Source organism: Tiliqua scincoides, chromosome 3, assembly GCF_035046505.1.
Source record: "Tiliqua scincoides isolate rTilSci1 chromosome 3, rTilSci1.hap2, whole genome shotgun sequence".
In the NCBI taxonomy this organism is placed as follows: Eukaryota; Metazoa; Chordata; class Lepidosauria; order Squamata; family Scincidae; genus Tiliqua; species Tiliqua scincoides.
Genome location: NC_089823.1, coordinates 115,829,426 through 115,850,758, shown reverse-complemented (window position 1 = coordinate 115,850,758; position 21,333 = coordinate 115,829,426). Strand labels below are relative to the sequence as shown.

The window sequence follows — 21,333 nt, the reverse complement described above, 5'->3', positions numbered from 1 at the left end:
GATATAAACCAGTTTCTATCTAACTGAAAATAATTTTAATAAAACACATAACTTGACTGAGGCTACAATCCTATCCACACTTTCCTGAGATTAAGTCCTACAGAACACAATGAGACTTACTTCTGAGTTGACATGACTAGGATTGTGCTACAAATCTATTTAGTTTGAAAATGTGGAATATTAACCAACAATTTGACAACATATCAATGCTTTCTGTATCACAGTGATTTAAAAATGATTTTGTGATTATCCACATTTGATTAAAAAGCAGGGGTCCTATGATTATTCAAAAGCAAGCATGCTGATAGACTGGTTGGATTAAAAATGAATTCTAGATATTTTAGTCTGTAATTTAGGAAGGATTATTTCCATTTGTTAAATCACATTTGCCAGATCTCAGTCTTACACTGGTAGAGGCAGACATTCTTATTTTTTAGGATCTTGGAATGCATCAAATAGAAGAGACAAGGGAGAAAAGAACATGAAAGCAAAGCTGCAAACATACACAATTAGTACAAATATAGAATTCTTAGCCATTGGGAACGTTCCACAGACTTGCATGTTTCCTCTTTTTCTCCAGATCCCAACTGCACAGGTTTCCCATTCCCTTTTCAGAGCTAACAATAATAAGTATTGTGTGTATATCTTAATGCCAATCATAGGCAGATCAAAACAGCTTACAAAGATGTCTTTAACCATGGTGCTTTAAGTCTTGGTATTCCTGCTTACTCTTTTATGATTTTCTAAGCCACCTTGAGGGTTCTTGAAGGCTTATATTCTAAAAATAAATAAGTATTCTAGCCCACAAAAATGTTCCTCCAAACCCACATACACCAAACATATACTCCTAGGAGATAATTACACATATACAGAAAGCATAACCCAGCAGAGCACATGCTGCCAGACAGTCTATTTCCAGGAACTGTTGTGACAAACAAAAGAGACCAGTCCTCTGGCACTAATTTCCCTACTAAATATGCTTACTACTGACAGAACATTTGCCTCTCTTTCAGGGACTTAGCTCAGTGGAAAAGGCACTGCATACAGGAGGTCCATGTTCAATTCACAGCATCTCCAGATAGCTTAGAGAAAAATTCTTGTCTGAAATCTTATAGAGCTACTCCTAGTCAGCGCAAAGCTAGATGAACCAATGGTCTGACTCAGGAAGCTGTCCATCTTTGCCAGATGAAATGAAGTTTCAGAAATCAAGCAGGTGCTTATTTCTTGAGTAGTACAATGGTACACTCAACTGTTTCTATTGAGCTGGTGTCCATTCTACATTTATTTTTATTCCGTATTTCACTTTTCAGTTCTCTGCAACCAAACTTTTCTACACTGAGAATTAATTCTTTCCCTTCACAAGGGTTGCTATTGTGTTGCTATTTGAAAACAATCAGCTTGCAAGACACTGAACATTAGCAAAAAAGCCTCTGCTCCATGTTCTTGTGAACTATGCTTACGAGAACACGAAGAGTAGCTCGTGACAACACATAGTGACACCACAAGTCACTGCCCCAGGCAGCAGAAGCAGCAGTGACACAATTGTACAGGGCAACCCCATAAGCTGAGCTGGTTTGTTCAAATCAGATTCCTGTGCAATACATTTTCATTGTTAATAACACTTCTAACTTCTGAGTTCCTATACCTTTTGAACGTATAAATAGCATATCTAGATTTTTGGAAAGCTGTGTGTTACATTTTTCCTTCTTAGCGCCAATTACAGTGAACACTTGATTTAATAGACTTCAGAAATAACAGGCATCGTCTGCTTATTTAAAAAAAAGTCATGTATATTAGTAAGCTTGTGTGTTTTCTCATAAATGCATTCAGATTTAATAGTATTAACCCTTTTTTGCCTGTACCACAGGTGTCCACATTTGGTCCCTATTGCATGTATGCATGCAATGTTGGGCAGAAATGGCTTAAAAGACACCCTTCCTCCCATTAGTCCATTCAATCTGAAAACCGATCTAATATTATAGCAAATGAAATAAGGTTTTTTCTAATTATTTCTAAAAAGCCCTGTTTGTGATGATTGAGCTCCACCTTGTTCCTTCATTTATCCAACTATTTCCCATAAGGCAGAAGTTCTCAAACTAGTGGGTCATGACCAACAGCCTGGGAATCCCTGACCTGGCCTCTTAAGGGACGGGGCAGTGTGAAGGCACCAATGCAATCCCCAGGATCATGCCGCTGCTAAGGACCGGGGGGGGGGGTGAGGGTTGTTAAACTCACCTAACGACAGTGCTGGCCTCTAGGAGGTACAGGGAGACCCATGGAGCCCCAAACCTCCAAAATGCTCCCCAAGCCTCCAGAACGCTAAAAATAGCAATTGGAATCCACTATAGGTCCGATAGCCAGTTTTAGTGTTTTGGAGACTTGGGGAACCCTGCTGAAGGCTTTGTGGGGCTCCCTGATCCTCCCAGATGCTAGCGCTGCCTTTAGGTGAGTTTATAAAATTCCTTTGTCCCTGGCAGCAGCGTAATCCTGGGGATCATATCACTGCCTTCCCCCCTTCTCTGCAACAACTTACCTTGGTTCTCTAGCTCCCAGAGAGTTTGAGAACTGCTGCCTTAACCCAGTTCTGCCCAGCCCATAGGTGTACACATTTGATCCCTGTTGTGAATATGCAGCATTGGGCAGAAATGGCTTAAAGAAAGCCACAGTATTAAGTTCAATAGGAACACAGTTTATTCTGAGATACTTTGAAATCGGCATCTCAGCAAAAAGACCACTTGGCTCAGCACAAAGGTAGCTTATGAGTTGCTTATTTTTATTGTCTGAGTTCTCCAAGAACAACAGCCCTAGCCAACCCACCTGCTGGGACTTATATGCACCAGCAAATTGGGCATTCAAGCCCACCTGACCAGGTCAGACAGCTAATAGGAATGTTTAGATGGCAGCCTAACCAACCAAGAGGACTGCCACAATACATAACTGAACCTTGGTTTCTTAAAGTGAAATCCAAAAATGCTCACAGGTGTTCTGATCTGGTTCCCTCAGAATGAATCTGTCAGTTGCACCCACCTCACTGGGGATCAGAGGGGTATAATGACATCTAGGAAGCTAAGGCCTTGAGTAAGTACCGATTGGAATCTGCCAACTAAATGCATTAGGGGATTATTTTGCTTTAAAGTTAGCCTGTAATCATCTTGTATTTTTGCAAAGATCCACACATGGGCACTTCAACATTAAAGCCATTATCCAGCCTGCTAGTTTTATTTATTTTATCTATTTTTTAATATAACTTTCCTGTGTTTTAATACTTTCAGTAACTTCTCACCTGCCTGTCTGGAGGGAAGCAGGGTCCGTTGCACCCAGAAAGGTCCCTCAGCAGTGCCAAGAGGCAGTGAAGGAACATCTCCATTCCTAGAGCACCCTGATCACTTGAACAGAATATGATCACACCAGCAGAGCCCTGGAAAGTCTGCCCTTGAGCCCTTCTGACACTTACCTGCCTAAGCGCCCAATCCTATCCAATTTTCCAGTGCCAGTGCAGTGTGGCATGCACTGCATCTTGTGGTGGAGCAGCAGTCACAGAGTCCTCCTTAAGGTAGGGGAATATTTGTTCCTTTACCTTGGGGCTGCATTGCAGCTGCACTGGTGCTGAAAAATTGGATAGGATTGGGCCCTTAGAGAGCTACTTTGGCACTGTCTGAAGGACTTTAATGAACCTCTGAGGACACTGGAAATCAACAGAGCATTACTTCCAAAGTCCAGAGGATTCCCTGTAATATTTTCAGGACGAAAACATAGGAACCACAACACAATGCACTGATTAGTATGGGCTTAATTACAGAGTTCTGTGTTGGATTGTGGGAAAATACTCTTATTAACTTTTGCTATTTTAGTAACTATACTAGTAATCTCACAGAAACAGACCAAGGTACAAGTTTTGGAAAAAAAATTTAAAAATTGCAAATAAAGCTAAGCCTTCCCACTGACCATTTCCAAAAGTTCACTCCTCCTGTATCTGAAAAAGGGGGTGAGAGGATAAGATGCCAAATAAGACTAATTAGGTAAAAGTAAGAAATGCAACCTGAGAAAAGGCTCACAAGGAATATAAACTACATTGGGAGGGAGGTCTGTAGATGTCAATCAATAACAAAATGCAAACTGTCAAGCTTGCTTTGCTAACAAACTGTCACATCAACAATATGCAGTTAATGACTACAAATTAACTGTATACCAGATGCTTGACACTTTGTTATGACACTTAGCAAGCTAGTTGACATTTGGGGGGATCAAAGCTTCATTAATTATACTTTGTATAACATGTACAACCTTTATGCTAATGTCCAAATATTCCTTAAAGTGAGGCTGTAAAAGAAGTAAGGCAGCTTTTGGAGCTTTGAAACATTCCTGCAGGTTGTATACTTAGGGGCCAAAAGGGGTTATACCGTTTTATCAGCTAGCCTAAAATGAACCTTCCTTTTAATTTAAATATCCTGTACTACTGGTACTCATTCTCCACTACAGATGCAACATGCGTAAATAAGGTATTTCCAAGTGGTGGAAACAGGATTCACAACTGACCAAGGCATTTACAAAGTAAAACTTTCTGCAACCACTGCAACCAGAAACTGCAACTTTCTGCAGTTACCACTGCATCCATGCTAACTGCATCAATTACTGTAACAAATGAGAATGTCACATAATGTACTTCCAAATACAGAAAGTACATCCTCTTAATTACAATGGGTCAGATCAGATAAAAGATACATAGGAATGTAGAAAAGAACTACTACCACTGGTTAACAGTCATAATGGTTAGGTTGAAAGACAAAGGTGAGGTTTATAGTTCAAGGTTTTGGATACAGGTGGCATGTTTAACTAATCAAAACTGGGCTTCAACCAAACATAGAACAGTGGTTCTCAAACTTTTAGTACCAAGACCCACTTTTAGAATGAGAATCTGTCAGGACCCACCAGAAGTGATGTCATGACCAGAAGTGACATCACCAAGAAGGAAAAATTTTAACAATCCTAGGCTGAAATCCTACCCACACTTACCCAGAGTAAGCCCCATTGACTGTCATTATTAAAAGCATATACATAGTAGCCTGTTAAAAGTAGAGCTATAATTTCACCAAATGCAATCACATACCATGGCAATAGAGCAGTGTTTCTTAAACTGTGGGTCGGGACCCACCACGTGGGTCACGCGCCTTTGGGTTCCCATTCATTTCAATATTTTATTTTTTAATAGAGTTGATGCTACCATAGTATGAGACTGAATCAGGGGAAATGTTATAGCTCTGTACTTTTAACAGGCTACTTTGCATATGCTTTTAACAATGATAGTAAATGGGACTTACTCCTGGAGAAGCATGGGTAGGATCGCAGCCTAGGATTGTTAAAAATTTTCCTGTTTGATTATCTCACTTCCGGTCATGAGAACACTTCCAGTGGGTCCTGACAGATTCTCATTCTAAAAAAGTGGGTCCCAGTGCTAAACAACTGAGAATCACTGATGTGGAAGACAAAAACCCTAAGTCCTGGCTCATAATTGTCTGGATTAAGCAGTGTCAATAGTAATCTCAGCCATTAGAACACTGCAAATACATATCAAATTAACATCAGGTATTTTTTTTCCTAATTTCAAGACCTAATAACATCTGACACATTCGCAGAGTGATAGAGTATTTAGGATTTACATCACAGTACCAATGAAGTACATATTTTTCCATGGTAACCTAATAAAAGTGATCAACATTTTAACAAACGGACACTTTAAAAAAATCCAAATTAATTTTTTATGAATTCCACCATAAATTAAGTTATAGTTTTAGGAAACACTTCTTTAGAACTACACTCAAATATATTAAGGATATACTAAACAGGGAATATATTTAACAGAATATATTTTTTGGAAAATTATACATTACATTCATGCCAATGCTATAGATGGAGTAACATGCCATTTATTCTATATGTTTCCTAAATAAAAAGTATTCCATACTGGGAAAAAAGAACAATACATAGAAAAAACACATGGACAGAAGAAGGTAGATTTTTTTCCTGATTAGAATTCATTTTCCTAATACACCAATTTCTAAAGACAGCTCTATTTTAGTTCTGTTAAGCATGAAAAAAAGACATATGCTCAATCAAATCTGAATCTGAAATTAACCTGTCACTTTTAGACACCACATTTTAGAGGTGAATAAAAAACAGATCTTTCATTTGAAAGTTTTTAGTATTGGAGAGATGGCTAATGCTCTATAACAGCCATAAAATTTTTACAATGAACTTGTTAATATTTGCAAAATTATTTCTAAAATACAAAAGAAATTGCAGTGCCCCATTCTTATGGAAAAATTTCCTTATAAACTTTTTGCTCTAGTGCATGTTAATCACAAACTAGAGTCACAACCCTGCTAATTGAGCAGGAAGTCCCTCAAATTGATTATCCAAGGCAGTGCTATTCAAACTGGGGCGTTGTGACGCCCCAGCCTGAGGGCCCTGGTCTCTGCCCCCTTAAGGGGTGGGCGCAACCTAGAGGCGGAGGGAAGGCAGCGGCACGATTCCCAGGATCGCGCTGCTCAGGGGGCTGCAGGGGCTTGGGTGCACTTACCCAAGCCTCCTGCAGCCTCCCTGGGGTGCGGGGAGCCCGGTGCGACTTCTGGCAGGGCTCCCCGCAGCAGGGAAAGTGGATGCGGAGTGATCACGCCCTGCCCCGCTAAAGCGGAGCGCAATCGCTCCACATCCACTTTCCCTGCTGCAGGGAGCCCTGCCAGAAATCACGCCAGGCTCCCCGCACCCCGGGGAGGCTGCAGGAGGCTTGGGTAAGTGCACCCAAGCCCCTGCAGCCCCCTGAGCCTTCCCCCCGCCCCCGCTGCCTCCTCCCCCTGCCTCTGCAAAGACTTACTGGCTGTCAAACTCTCCCAGAGAGTTTGAGAACCATTGGTCCAAGAGTACACTACACTAGTGTTTCCCACACTGGTGGGTCATGACCCACCAGCCAGGGAAGCACTTGTCCCTGCCCCCTTAGGTCCTTTAAGGGCACTGAGATCCCCAGGGTCATGCTGCTGCCAGGTTTTTTTTTAATTTACCTGAGGGTCTGCCAGCTTCTGGGGGGTGTATGGAGCCCCAAGACACTTCTGCAGAGCTCCCTAAGCCTCCAAAACGGGGGGGGGGGAGAAACATGATTGAAAACCACTTCTTCTTTTTATCATTGCTGCCATAGCCCCTCCACTGCATACACTTATGGTGCTCCTAACTCCCTTGTAGGAGTTTAGAAAGCACTGCACTAAACCAAAGAGTAGAGCTCACCTTCTGGGTTCATAGCTGCTTCAAACATTAAGAGTATATTTCAAAAATTGATTTGCAAAACTGTATATTATTTGTCAGGGAGTAGAGACTGATGGCAGATCCCATCAGCTACACGTTTGGTGACAAATCCAGATTTGCTACCACCTAATGTACAACATGACCCAAGGTGGGCAAATTTTGACTGGATTATCTGGAATACATTGGACCTCCAAAATGTAGAAGCTGTGTTAGTCACCCACGTCTTACCAAGACTTCTATAGAACTGACATCTGCCTTCTGATATTTCCTTTGTTATTGAGATATATTACCTTTGATCATGAAATATTAACATTCAGAGTAATTCATAAATCCAATTCTCCCTTTCTTGGTAAGTATCAGAATACAACAGAATATGCTCTTGGTATAATGGAAGACATTTATACTGACAGCCATTTAGTGGAATTGGCACTTTTTAAAAAAACGAGCCAAACTTCATAATTAAGAAAAAAATTAAGAATCCTATTGGCTGGACTTAGTACATATGTGCTAGAAACAAGTATTTTGAGAAAGAGGGAGCCACATTTTTCCACAGAGCCACTATCAATGGACTGCTCTATTCACCTACTTCACATAAACAAACCAAAGCTTTAAAGCAAAATTTGTTATTAAAGTCTAACAAATATTACAATATATACAGATAGTATTCACAGGTGGCATCAGTAGTCAGCTAACAACCCAATCCTATCCTCCCCGGCACCCAGGGAGGCAGCAGTGCCAAAATGGCTGCCACTGCATCCTATGGAACCAGACTAGTACCAGGAGTCTCCTCAGGATAAGGGAGCATTTCCTTCCTAACCCCAGGTAACGTCACCACAGCACCAATGACTCTCCTTGGATCTGTGCCAGCTTTTGAGTGGGCACAGACTTGAGGAGGCCCATCTCAGGCTGCCCAGCTAGGAAGGAAGCACAGGATATGGCAGCAGAGCCTGCCACCATCTCCATTCCCCTCCCAGGCCTGATCCTTCCCACCCCCGCCCAGTTCTGTTCTCCCCCCACCCCAAAAAGCTGCACCCCTGCCCAGCAGTGCAGCTCTCCCACGACGAATCTTCTTGAGCTGAGGTCTAGCACTGACTGGCGCTGGCCCAGTGACAGTGCTCCTTCCTCGTCAGGTGCTGTAAACAAGCTTTATGGTACATTTGCGATATCCGGCATTGAGAGTACCAGCGTACCACCAGCGACAGGAAAAATAGGACTGGGTCCAGCGTAGCACTGGTGAAGAGCCCACACTCTGAGGACCTGCCATTATCAGTGACAATGGTAGTGTTCATTGGGGGGGGCTACAATGGGGGGCTGAATGTAGGACTCTGCCCAAGGATCCCTAGCACCAGAATTGACTCTTGGCTGTTCAAAGCCACCAATAATTTTTACATATATATTTCTGAAAGATGTTCAGCAGGAACTTTGGAAATTATCCAAAGAAAAAGGAATACCATGCTGAAGAAGGGGAATCAAGAATATTAAGGCTGAAATTCAGTACACACTTACCCAGGAATAAGTCCCAGTGAACTCAGTGGGGTTTATTTCTGAGTAGCCATGAACAGGATTGCACTTGGAGCATCTTTGAAGTAAGTAGGCACATAGGAAACTCAAAAGAGCATTCTCAGATCATCTTTGAGATGCCAGCTGATGATAGACTGGTCTATGATATGCTCAAATCATTTAGGCATTTATAAATTAGTTCAATGGGACATTTCCCAGTAGGTTTGCAGCTAAATCCTAAACCCTTTTACTTTGTAGGACAGCGGTACTCAAACTTCTCCAGCCAATGGCTCCCTTGACCCCCTGTGGCTGTTGGCCATGACTCCCCATCGCGTTCCTGAGGGCTGGAAGTGACATCATTAAACAGGAAGTGGCCAGAAATATTAACTAAATTAAATATATTAAATATATTATAATATTATATTTATTATAATAGACAACAGTGCCCTTCATGTCCTTGTGGAAAGATCTGATGATGCTGAGGAGCCTGGGTGGACATCCAATCTTGGGGAGAATCTTGAAGAGGCCGTCTCTGCTGACCAGGTCGAAAGCCTTTGTGAGATCTATGAAGGCTATAAAGAGTGGCTGTCGTTGTTCCCTGCATTTCTCCTGCAGTTGTCTAAGGGAGAATACCATATCAGTGGTGGACCTGTTGGCTCGGAATCCACACTGCGATTCTGGATAGACGCTCTCTGCAAGTACCTGGAGCCTCTTTAGTACAACTCGGGCAAACAGCTTTCCTACAACGCTAAGGAGAGAGATGCCGCGGTAGTTGTTGCAGTCACCCCTGTCACCTTTGTTCTTGTACAGCGTGATGATGTTTGCATCCCTCATGTCTTGAGGTACTCCACCTTCTCTCCAGCAGAGACAGAGGATTTCATGCAGCTCAGTGACGATGATCTCTTTGCAGCATTTTAGGACTTCAGCAGGGATGCTGTCTTTTCCAGGTGCCTTGCCAAAGGCAAGGGAGTCCAGGGCCACGTGAAGTTCTTCTAGGGTTGGTTCACTGTCAAGCTCTTCCAGCACAGGCAGGCACTCAATGTTGTTCAGTGCTTCTTCGGTGACTACATTTTCTCTGGAATATAGCTCAGAGTAGTGCTGCACCCAGCGTTCCATCTGCTGCGCCCGATCCTGGATGACCTCGCCTGTGGCAGACTTCAGAGGGGCAATTTTCCTCTGTGTTGGACCTAGGCCCTGCTTGATACCATCATACATCCCCTTGATGTTGCCCGTGTCAGCTGCTATCTGTATCTCGGAACAGAGCTGGAGCCAGTAGTCGTTAGCACATCTCCTGGCAGTCTGTTGGACTTTGCTGCGAGCAGTTCGGAGGACCTGCAGGTTGCGCTCACTGGGACAGGCCTTGTATGCTGCTTGAGCTCTCCTCTTTTCCTCAATGACTGGTGTCAACTCCTCAGAGTGGGCTTCAAACCAGTCTGCCGCCTTGTTGGTCTTCTTGCCGAATATGGACAAGGCGGTGTTGTAAACGGTATTCTTGAAATGTTCCCATCTGTTGGATGCGTTTGCGTCGGCCGGGCCTGGAAGAGATTCCTCAAGCGCTTGTGCAAATTCCTCCACTTTTCTCTGATCCCGGGTCTTGCTGGTATCAATGCGAGGTCTTCCTTCCTTTTTCGTGTGATACAGTCGCTTTGTTTGCAGTTTCACTCTGCTGCACACCAGGGAGAGGTCAGTGTCACAGGCAGCACCATGATAACTGCGTGTGATCTTGATGCTGGGAAGGCTGGAGTGTCTGGTGAGGATCAGGTCGAGCTGGTGCCAGTGCTTTGATCTTGGATGTCTCCAAGAGACTCTATGTTGGGGCTTTGTGTTGAAGAACGTGTTGCTGACACAGAGACCGTGATGACAGCAAAACTCACTTCGTGATGACGAAGACTGTTGTCTTCGATGGCTCCACATCAGACCCTTTTGACATCCGAAGCGGAGTGAAGCAGGGCTGTGTTCTTACACCAACCTTGTTTGGGATTTTCTTCGCTGTCCTGCTGAAGCAGGCCTTTGGAACTGCAACAGAAGGCATCTATCTCCGGACCAGATCAGACGGAAAGCTCTTCAACCTCTCCAGACTGAGAGCAAAATCCAAAGTCCAGCTGAAATGTCTGCGTGACTTCCTCTTTGCCGACGATGCAGCTGTCACTACCCACTCTGCCAAAGATCTCCAGCAGCTCATGGATCGTTTTAGCAAGGCCTGCCAAGATTTTGGACTGACATTCAGCCTGAAGAAAACACAGGTCATGGTTCAGGATGTGGACTCACCTCCCTGCATTAAAATCTCTGAGAATGAACTGGAGGTTGTCCATGACTTTGTGTACCTTGGCTCAACTATCTCCGACACTCTTTCTCTCGATACCGAGCTAAACAAGCGCATCGGTAAAGCAGCTACCACGTTTTCCAGACTCACAAAGAGAGTCTGGTCCAACAAGAAGCTGACGGAACATACCAAGATCCAGGTCTACAGAGCTTTCGTCCTGAGTACACTTCTGTACTGCAGCGAATCATGGACTCTTCGCTCACAACAGGAGAGGAAACTGAGCGCTTTCCACATGCGCTGCCTCCGACGCATCCTCGGTATCACCTGGCAGGACAAAGTTCCAAACAACACAGTCCTGGAACGTGCTGGAATCCCTAGCATGTATTCACTGCTGAAACAGAGACGCCTGCGTTGGCTCGGTCATGTCGTGAGAATGGATGATGGCCGGATCCCAAAGGATCTCCTCTATGGAGAACTCGTGCAAGGAAAGCGCCCTACAGGTAGACCACAGCTGCAATACAAGGACATCTGCAAGAGGGAGCTGAAGGCCTTAGGGATGGACCTCAACAAGTGGGAAACCCTGGCCTCTGAGCGGCCCGCTTGGAGGCAGGCTGTGCAGCATGGCCTTTCCCAGTTTGAAGAGACACTTTGCCAACAGTCTGAGGCTAAGAGGCAAAGAAGGAAGGCCCATAGCCAGGGAGACAGACCAGGGACAGACTGCACTTGCTCCCGGTGTGGAAGGGATTGTCACTCCTGGATTGGCCTTTTCAGCCACACTAGATGCTGTGCCAGAACCACCTTTCAGAGTGCGATACCATAGTCTTTCGAGACTGAAGGTTGCCAATACATATTATTATAATATCATATTAAATATTAAATATATATTAACTATAGTTATATGAATTATATTAATTAATTAAATGCAGATCTTAAAAATGTATTATTAATACACAGCAATATACATGCTTTATAAATGATCAGCTGCTGATCACTGTTGGAGACAGGATGCTGGAGTAGGTAGATTTTGTCTGGTCCAGGAGGACTCATTTTTTTTAAAACTTTGTAAGCATAACCAATAGAATTGTTTTCTCAAATGAACTTTGTGAACAGCCAGTCTGACCAACATTACACACACACACCCCTGTGGACCCCAATCCAACTAGTCATTTCTCCCATTCTCCCTGGATAGGATTGAACCCTTTATTAATTTAATGAAATCAAATTTTTCCAGCAGCTAGTGGGGAAAACAAAAACAGAGCATGAAAATACATCAGAGCTGATAAGGGTTTGGTTAGGAAGCTGATTTGTCTCCTAGACTAGGAGATGCACAGCTCAAGCCTATGCATGTCTACTCAGAAGTAAGTCCCATTAGAGTCAATGGGACTTACTCCCAGGAAAGTGTGGATAGGGTTGGGCTGGCAATCACTTCATCAATGGCTGCTAAGTATTCCTTTCAAATAGCAAGATTCATCAATTTAAAAATACAGCCTCTCCTCTTTAGTCAAACAACAAGATTAATAAATCGCTTTAAAAACAGTATCCTTTTTCTGCTCCTGGCCAAGTAAAGTGTGTGCTTGTCTCTCCCCTCCCCCTTTGCCAACTGCATAGAAGCAACTTTAAGAGTCCTGATGACTGGTAAAATAAGAAGCATTTTATTTGGGGGGAGGAAAGCGGGAACGTTGGTGATTGAAAGGGGGGAGTGGAAGAGGGAGGGGGTTGAAAAGAGAGATTTCACTTTGATGAGAAGCGATCCCAAGCTGGAAACTAGGAACCAACCAGACAAAGGATCAGCCAGGGTTAAGGACTGCAAGCTGAACATGCTTGGAAGAGGGTGGGGCCGCAGCAGCTGAGCAACTCCCTTTTCTTCTGCTTTAAAAAAAAGCTCAGATGATGGACAAAAGACAGGCTCATATTCTGCCCAGGGGTGTGACTGTATCACTGCAAGAGGACATCCCGCACCACCCCTTTGAGTTCCTGGTGCCGCCCTAAAGAGCCACGCCTCAAAGGTTGAATAACACTGTTATAGGAACTTGTACAGAGTTTAACTGCACTTGCTCTTAAGTAGAATCTGCCGTGGAGATAACTGGGCTGATGGAATTTTAAAAATATTTAAATATGCACAGAATTCATTCTTAGTGAATTTGTAAACTGAAGTAGTACAAGCTTATTTTTCTACAAACTGTAAGCCAATAAGATTTTTAAAAAAAGATTTAAATGTGTATCTTTTACAAGCTGTACAATTTTACCTGTTAAAAGAAGCTTAATTGTCGCTCCAACATAAGGTTTATATGGTAATGGGAATTAGTAAACTTTGTAAAAAATATATTGTCATTGTACCAAAGCTGGATTTCAAAAGATGACATTTTATCATTTAGACAAACCTCTTGATATCTAGACGGCACACATAATGATACTGAAGAGTCAAAATTGAGCTTCAGAAAGCTATCAAGCACTGATATTTTTCATTAAAAGACAAGTGACTGTAGCTTATTTGAAAAAAGCTGGAATAAAAGTAAGTTGTTTGAAATTAAACTGTTTTGTTCTGTTCTCTTCTTTATCCCACTCCATTCAAAACAATGCAGGAAGGGACGAGGGAAGCAAGAGTGAAAGATATAACACAAGAAACTTACTGTAGGGACAGTTAATAGGGAAAGCAGTATCAAAATAAAGCAATGCCTAACAAAGCCCAAACAAAACATTCAAAAACCATGTGGAAATGGACATGCTTCATTGAGTAATCATACATGTGGATTCCTTATGTTAGTTTTCAGACCAGCGTTTTTCAACCGCTGTGCCGTGTCACACTAGTGTGCCGCGTGGCTGCCACAGGTGTGCCGCGAGATCAGAGCAGACAGGCAGCAGCCACGCATGCGGGGGAGAGGGGAAGCGGCTGCTTTGAGCCTTAAGCGCAGCAGAAGGAAAAGGAGCAGGCAGCCAGCCAGTGAAGGGACTGGTCGCAGCTGCTTTGCACCTCCTGCTGTTGCTTGCTCCTGCGCAAGAGGAAGGCTACAACCTGATCCTGATTTATCTGGGAGTAAGCCCCATTGACTATTATGGGGCTTACTTCTGAGTAGACACACCTAGGATTGGGTATTAAGTCCTTGCCTCCTCTGCGTGCTGACTGGGTAACCAGAGAAGCTTGGAGGAGGTCCCAGCGGGTGGAGTGAGTGAGACCGAGGGAGTCAGGAGCAGGCAAGCAGGTATGAAGCGAGTGAGTCTGCTGAGGCCACCAGCCTAAGAACTGGCTGGCTCAAAGGGTCCTGGATAGTCCCTTTTCCTTGCCACAGTTTGCCTGCAACTCCCCAAAGCAACCCTCCTTGCATTGCCTTTTGCCTTTTAGGGGAAGGGCATTGGGCCCCAATCCTCTCCATACTTACCTGGGAGTAAGCCTCGTTGACTATAATGGGGCTTACTTCTGAGTAATGCCTAGGATTGGGCTTTTGGTCACACTTTTTTTTTCTTAAATACAGGAGTAGGCAATTGGCACTTCTCCCCATTCCACTCCCTCCCACAGGCACCTGCCCCCCAAATCTCATAATTGCAGTCAGCACCTCTCTTACTGTCCCTCCCTTCACTCCTCAGCACCTTCCAAAGGTTCAGAATCACTTGCTTCAAGTTCTCTCTTCTCCCCACTCCAGCTGAATCCTGTAGTTGCTTCACTCATGTCTCTTCATTGCCCCTCACCCCACAGCTCTCCTATGTACTTAATTTGACCTCTCTTTGCCAGCACTTTCTCATATAACACTTTAATAACATTTTTCATCCTTTTCACAATCATATATCCTTTCCTCTCCAAGCTTCTTGTGAGTTTCTTTGTCATGTAATAATATAATTGTATTAATTATATTAACAATTAATTGTAATGTAGTGATTTAATGTAAGTAAAAAACTGGTAGTGTGCCTTGACAATTTTAGCACCTTGTCCGTGTGCCATGAGCGGAAAAAGATTGAAAATGGCTGTTTTAGACTGTCCCCCTAGGAACATAGTTTTGTCCCAGTTCATCCTGTTCTTGTTCTTGTTTTTGCTTTAAAGGACAGCTTTCTCCTCTCACCTCACTTGTGACAAGTTGGAAAGAAAGACATAAAAGTGCCATGTGTTTGAACTGTGGTCTGAGAACCCTTAGATTGCAAGAGGGAGGGAAACAATACTCATGGCTCAAGCTATGCCTTCCATCGGCAAGGTGCTTCCTCACCATTCAAGGAATCCTACATGGAGTGAGGAGGAGTTGCGAGCCTTCATCACTATTTAGCAGGAAGAGACAGTCCAGGAATCTCTCACTAAAAATTACAGAAGTGTGTAGCAGTTCTGGTACATTTCTGAGAAGCAAAAGGACATGGACAAGGACCAGAGGAAGAGCAAAACCAAGGAACTTCAGAGGAACTACAAACTCATCAATGAACAACCATGCCCTTCTTGAAATTCCTGGACCAGTTTCTCTGCATTGTGAATGGAATGGTCCTATTCCACCTAAGTGGCTCCTAGATGCTGCAGCAGAGGAGGTGCCCTGTCACACCAAGGGACACTGGAGAAGAAACAAGCGGCAAGGAAGAAGTCTTGAGTCTCATCCCCATCTACCCTGAAGCCAGCACTTTTCGCCAACAGACACGTTGTCCCAAGCCCCAGATGACACAGGCAGCCTGCCACCTTTTGATGATCCTCTACACCAGGCAGCTGAAGATGCAGGTAACTGCCCCCATTCCCTATGGAGAACTATAGGGGGAGGTCCATCTGACATTAGGCAAATGCCACTTAAAACACCAATGTTTTGTGCAGGAGACAGTTGGCAGAAGCCAGGAGAGCTGGGGAGGGGTCTTGCCTACAGCACTGATCATGGCAAAGATAAGGCAAGTACTACACCCTCCTCTATTCAAAACTGCATTCACTTTTGCAGAAGTCAAACAAGAGAGAAATCAGACAACCACAGCAGACAGAATGCATCATCCAAGGAAAAAACAGAAGCAGCAGTGTCTGGAGCTCTTCCAGAAGATCTTACAGGTAAAATAAGCAAGAAGCTCAGACACCCTAAACCAGGAGTGTCTAACGTTTCATACAGCAAGCCAAATAGTATTAATGGTGCCTACAAAGGGCTGTAAGTGACATTGTTAAGAAGATGATGGCCAGAGATAAGCACTTTGTTTTCATGCAGGAAATCATTAGCCCCAAATGACAGAAGTGAAAATACGCAAATCTTGATATTTCCAGTATAAGGGAGAACCAAATTATCTTTCAATTTGGGACACCATTAGATGTGTCCATGCTGATCATTCTTTTCATTTTGCAATGTGCCAAGGTGCCCATCCTGATGTGCATTTTGAGGGTCTCTTCCCCCTAGAGACCTTCCTCCATTTGATTGCACTTTCTTCCCTGCTGAAATCATCCACATTTTTCCTTGACAATGCCACCCTGCAGTCAAAAACTCTCTTGCTAAGCTCTCTTGCTCTGGTAGCTGCCTTCACCCTTGGAGGAACTACCTTAATAGCTCAAAGGAGCACCTTTTTGCTGTTATTTTTTCCCCTAGAACGTGGAATTGTGCAGCCCTGCCCTTGCTGCTTACTCCTATTCTCAGCAGAATAGGGTTAGTAATCTCTCCCCTGTTTTTGATCCTCATAACAGTTCCTTCTTTCTCTCTCTCTCGCCCCCCCATAAAAGTATTTCTTTCACTTGCAACTATTTGAATATGGAAAGTGATCAATCACCAAGAATTTCTCAGCATACTTCTCATGCAAAACAGTGCAAAGGCATAGTCTTCAGTTCTTCAAACAGATAAAAAGAAAAAACACTGTGATGAATACATGAAATATGGGTTTTCATATAGAGATGAGGGCTTATACTATTAATTACAAACATTTCTTAGATTTCTCTTAAAAAATTAAGTTATTAATTCATAGAGTTCTTTTTATGCTCTCCCATTAGCTAGAATATTAACATTAGCTAGAATAACAACTAGATTTATTTCCAATAGAATACTAACCAAGAAAAAAAAATTTGTATTATAAAGCCCTGTAATCTCATTCTATTTGAGTATTTCTTTACAAAGAGATACTGCATGTTTCATGTTTTTAAGCAACATAGTTTCATAATTCTGTTTGCATCTTTTGGTGACAAAATAATTGTCATCAAACACTGTGCATGGATGTAAAGTATGCAAATCACCAGTCCACAATTACCTCTTTCTCCTGTATCAGAATAATATTTCTAATTGTTCTCGTTCTCCAGGTTCTGTTTCCTAACTGCATACCCCAGTGTACCTTCAATTAAAGCACACATCTGATCTGGTTGCTCATTCACACTGCACAACTGCAACTTATGTCAAGCAGGTAGCCTCCATCTGATTTCTACTACTGGGAAACAGCTGTCCTGTGCAAAAGTTACCAGCAGCATGTGGACTGACAGCTGGCAGAGGGCTCAAACAGCTGCACCTGTATGTATGCAACACCAAAGGAGCTAAGAATATAATGTATGCTGTGACCACTGCCTCAGGTTTAGCAATGCAAATCCAACTTGCTACTTTTCACAAGACAAAATAGGCCAATGTTGACAGTGAACAAGTTTGAAAAGTGCTCATTTATATGCCACTCTTTTTCAAAGCTCAGGATGACTTAGGAAAGCTCCCAGTGATCTTCCTTCAAGGCACTGATCAGGACCTTCTCTTAGCTTAACAATACTACCAAAACAGGGTACTTCCAAGGTTAGGCACTAAATCAGTTTTGCATTGGTCTAGTAGCCTCAAGCATTTAAAGCAGTCCCTTTAAAAATTCATTTTTCATTCCAGATTGGTCTCATGGAAAAGGGGGCCTTGTTCTATCTACCAAGAAAAAGCTTGTGGAGGCTGAGGGAAGTGACTGATGGGCAGGAAGAGACAGCCACCTTGACTCCTTGCAGCTGTGAGACTTCAGGGATGGGATGGTCGATATTTTCATGAATCTTGAGGCTGAAGCTCACGATACTTCTGAAAAGCAAGAAGGAAGGGATCTACACACTCGTCTTTTGCTATCACAACGTAGTTCAAGAAAATATTTTTTGATAGTTCTCAACTTAGATGAATTCTCATGCAATCAGCCATGATTTAACCAGGGTTGAGAACTTGACTCGGATAACGCGGACTTGAGTCACGAAAAATGTGTATTTTTGGCTGACTCATGGACTCATGAGTTGCACACATGGAAGACTCAGAAAAACACTCGAGTCAGGGACCCGAGTCGGCACTCATCCCCACACATGCAGACTCGGGTCTGTCTGTTTCTGGTGTACTTGCTTACTGCTTTTGCAGTGTGAAAATCTTGTGGGGCGATCATTAAGACTGGGTGAAAAGTAGGGAAGTTTCAACCAGAAGGCAGGGAACAGTTAATGCATCTGACAGGAGAGGGAAGTAAGCTGTTTTGCCCATCTCTGATAGGAAGGAAGGAACCAATGATCATTGGACGAAGGATGGGACATTTGATTTTGGGGGGGGGCTGAGGGAGGGCAGAAGGAGGAGCCCAAGGGGGTTCTTACCTTAGGACTGACTAGAGGATAAAAAGGGGGTGGTTCATGGCAATCACACTTTCCAACCTTGTTGCTTCTATGGGCTGTGCTGTTACTTGGGAGGGGGAGGCGTCATTGAATGACTGGCTGCAGTAGAACTACTTCTGAGTAGAGCTGCAACGAACTGGGTCATCCTGGTAAGCCTCACAGCTGCTGTGCGTGACCCTCTTGCCGATTCAGTCCCGCTCTTTCGCAGTCTGTTCCACCTCCTCCCACCCTGTTTACAGATGGGCGGGGATAGCAGGTGAGTGTTTAAGAACATAAGAACATAAGAACAGCCCCACTGGATCAGGCCATAGGCCCATCTAGTCCAGCTTCCTGTATCTCACAGCGGCCCACCAAATGCCCCAGGGAGCACACCAGATAACAAGAGACCTCATCCTGGTGCCCTCCCTTGCATCTGGCATTCTGACATAAAGAACTCACACACACACACCCTGGCAGCAGTTCCATTTTTTCCCCATGGTGGGCTTTGTAAAGGGGGCAACTCAACTCAAATCCTATCAAGTCGCAAAAGGTGACTCTGCCCCCATTACGATTCATTTCCGAGTTCAGTCACAGGGGTCAGCGACTCTAGACTCGACTCAAGACAAGTTGCCCTGGACCTTCCTATCCCTGGATTTAACACATGCCATAAAATATTCAAAAGTTAAATTTGAATGATCCAACAGAAATGAGAAGCCATCACATGACTCACTCCAAATAATGTACTCCCATGTAATCTTATGTTCAAGGAAAAACAGGTAACGTACATCAAGATAAAATTCTCATTCCTTTTCCAGTGGCCATAAAGCAGACTGCTCATAGGGATGAACTATAACAGTTCTATCCCTTTTGTTTTGATGTGTCCTTTGTTTTCTTCCAAACATAGTTTCCCAGAATGATTGTCTGCAGCAATTGCCTCCCAAATACAGCCTCCATACAGATCAAGGATCAAACTGTCCAAGGATAAGAACTGATGTTCTGTGTGTTTGCTTCATAAATATCCTCAACTGAGTATGATCCCGAACAGATGCTGCTCTCCTCAAAGAATGGACGGGGGGGGGGTTACCCAAATACAGTATCTATATGGTAGCAACATGCACTCCTTCAGGCACCTAGCATGGTGCAGAGTTTTTTTTACCCAGGGAGAAGTTTTGAAGTTCCTTACTTGCCTGAAGAATTGCATCCTGTTTAAACAAAATGTGAGAATCCCACATTTCTGTGCTGGTCCTTTTCTCTAGGTTGGAAAAGATTTTAACAGAAAGTTTGAAGAACCGTTTCCCATGACCTGTGAAAAGTAGCATTCACTTTAGGCCAGTGGTTCCTAAAGTCCTACTCAGACTTTGGGATTGTGGTGAGTAGTTGTGGGACTGGGGGGGGGGGGGTTGCCCTGATGACACCATAGCGAAAGTGGTGCCAGAAGGATCCAAGGGCTTTTTTACCTACCTGGAGGGCATCACTGGCCTTCTGCAATGTCTGGGGGGCTCACAGCCCTCTCTGATGTCTTCAGCACAGTTATATGCAGTGCATCTCTCTGATCTACAGCTACTTCAGGCTTTCACACAAAAACCAGAAGTAGCTGTAGATCAGCTGTAGATCAGAGGTACAAGCTGCATACAGAAGCACTGAAGATATCCAGAAGAGGCTGCAAGCCCCTGGGCCCCCACGGCACCACTATCACTGCAGCATCATTGGGGCACCCATTTCTGGGCCACTCTCCTTAAGTGAAAATAACTCATTTCCTGTTCCCCTAGTGGGTTGCGACTCACCAGTTTGGGAACCCTGCCTTAGGCATATATGCAACGGTCAAGATAACATCACCTTGTTGCAGTGGAAAATGTTTTTGTTGCTTCTGAAAACAAGAAAATTGATTATAAGAACTGCCCATTCAGAATCCTCCTTAAAGAGACAATAAACCTCTGGAATGCCCAGGCATGAAACCTGAACTGAAAGAATCTGCTTTCAGCAGGATGCCATTGTTCCCAGACCTCTGCACTTCCACAGACAGGTATAAATTCTAAAGGGGGGGGTGGCTTACATAAATGAGAACAATTGAAGCTGGTTTGAAGACTGAGAGGAGTCTGGGTCTGTGGAGAAGACCTGTCTCTCTGGTCACTAGGTCTGTGCCCAGAGTGGTTTGGAATCCTGATCCAAGTGAGATGGGAAGGGATGGAACTACAGGTCCAGCCTTGTTATATACGGATTTGACTCAACACGAATGGCCCCTGCAAATGAGAAGGAAAGTGCTGATCCCTGGAGAAGGGGAGAAATGCACCCCTTTAAAATCACAGTTTAAAAAACTGCTTTTTACTGTTGCAGAGAGCCAGCCATTGATTACAGGTATAACCTAAGTATCCACAGATTTTTTTTATCTCAAAGCTGATAAGAAGGACCCTTTAAATTACAGGAAAACAGTCCTTTAATAATGCCAGAGAGGGCAACTGGCTGACAATCCATCAATCATTTTCTCTACAGGCTTTACTCCTCCCTTCCCCCTAAGCATGTGAAAGAAGGCTAAATGGCAGTGATTATCACTTTCTCCATTCTTTTCTCCTTGCTGGGGCTCCTGCTGAAGGGAGGAATTGCTGTCTCCTAGTGAAACCTAAGCACCTGGAGAAAGACTGATTGCCACTATGCGCATTTCAAAAGGTCAGCAAGGCTGTTTTTAAATCACTGGAGCAAAAAGACTTTGTCTTTTAAATGGGTTTGCTTTTTTGCCATCCATGTGAGCTCTTGGACCCCTGACGACTAATGAGACTCAACCTGTATA

General features: G+C 43.6%; 1 protein-coding gene across 3 annotated transcripts in view; it reads right to left on the bottom strand.

The window, feature by feature from the left end:
- Positions 1 to 21,333, bottom strand: part of DACH1 (dachshund family transcription factor 1) — a 471,956-nt gene that overhangs the window by 399,709 nt on the left and 50,914 nt on the right. The window lies entirely within an intron of this gene.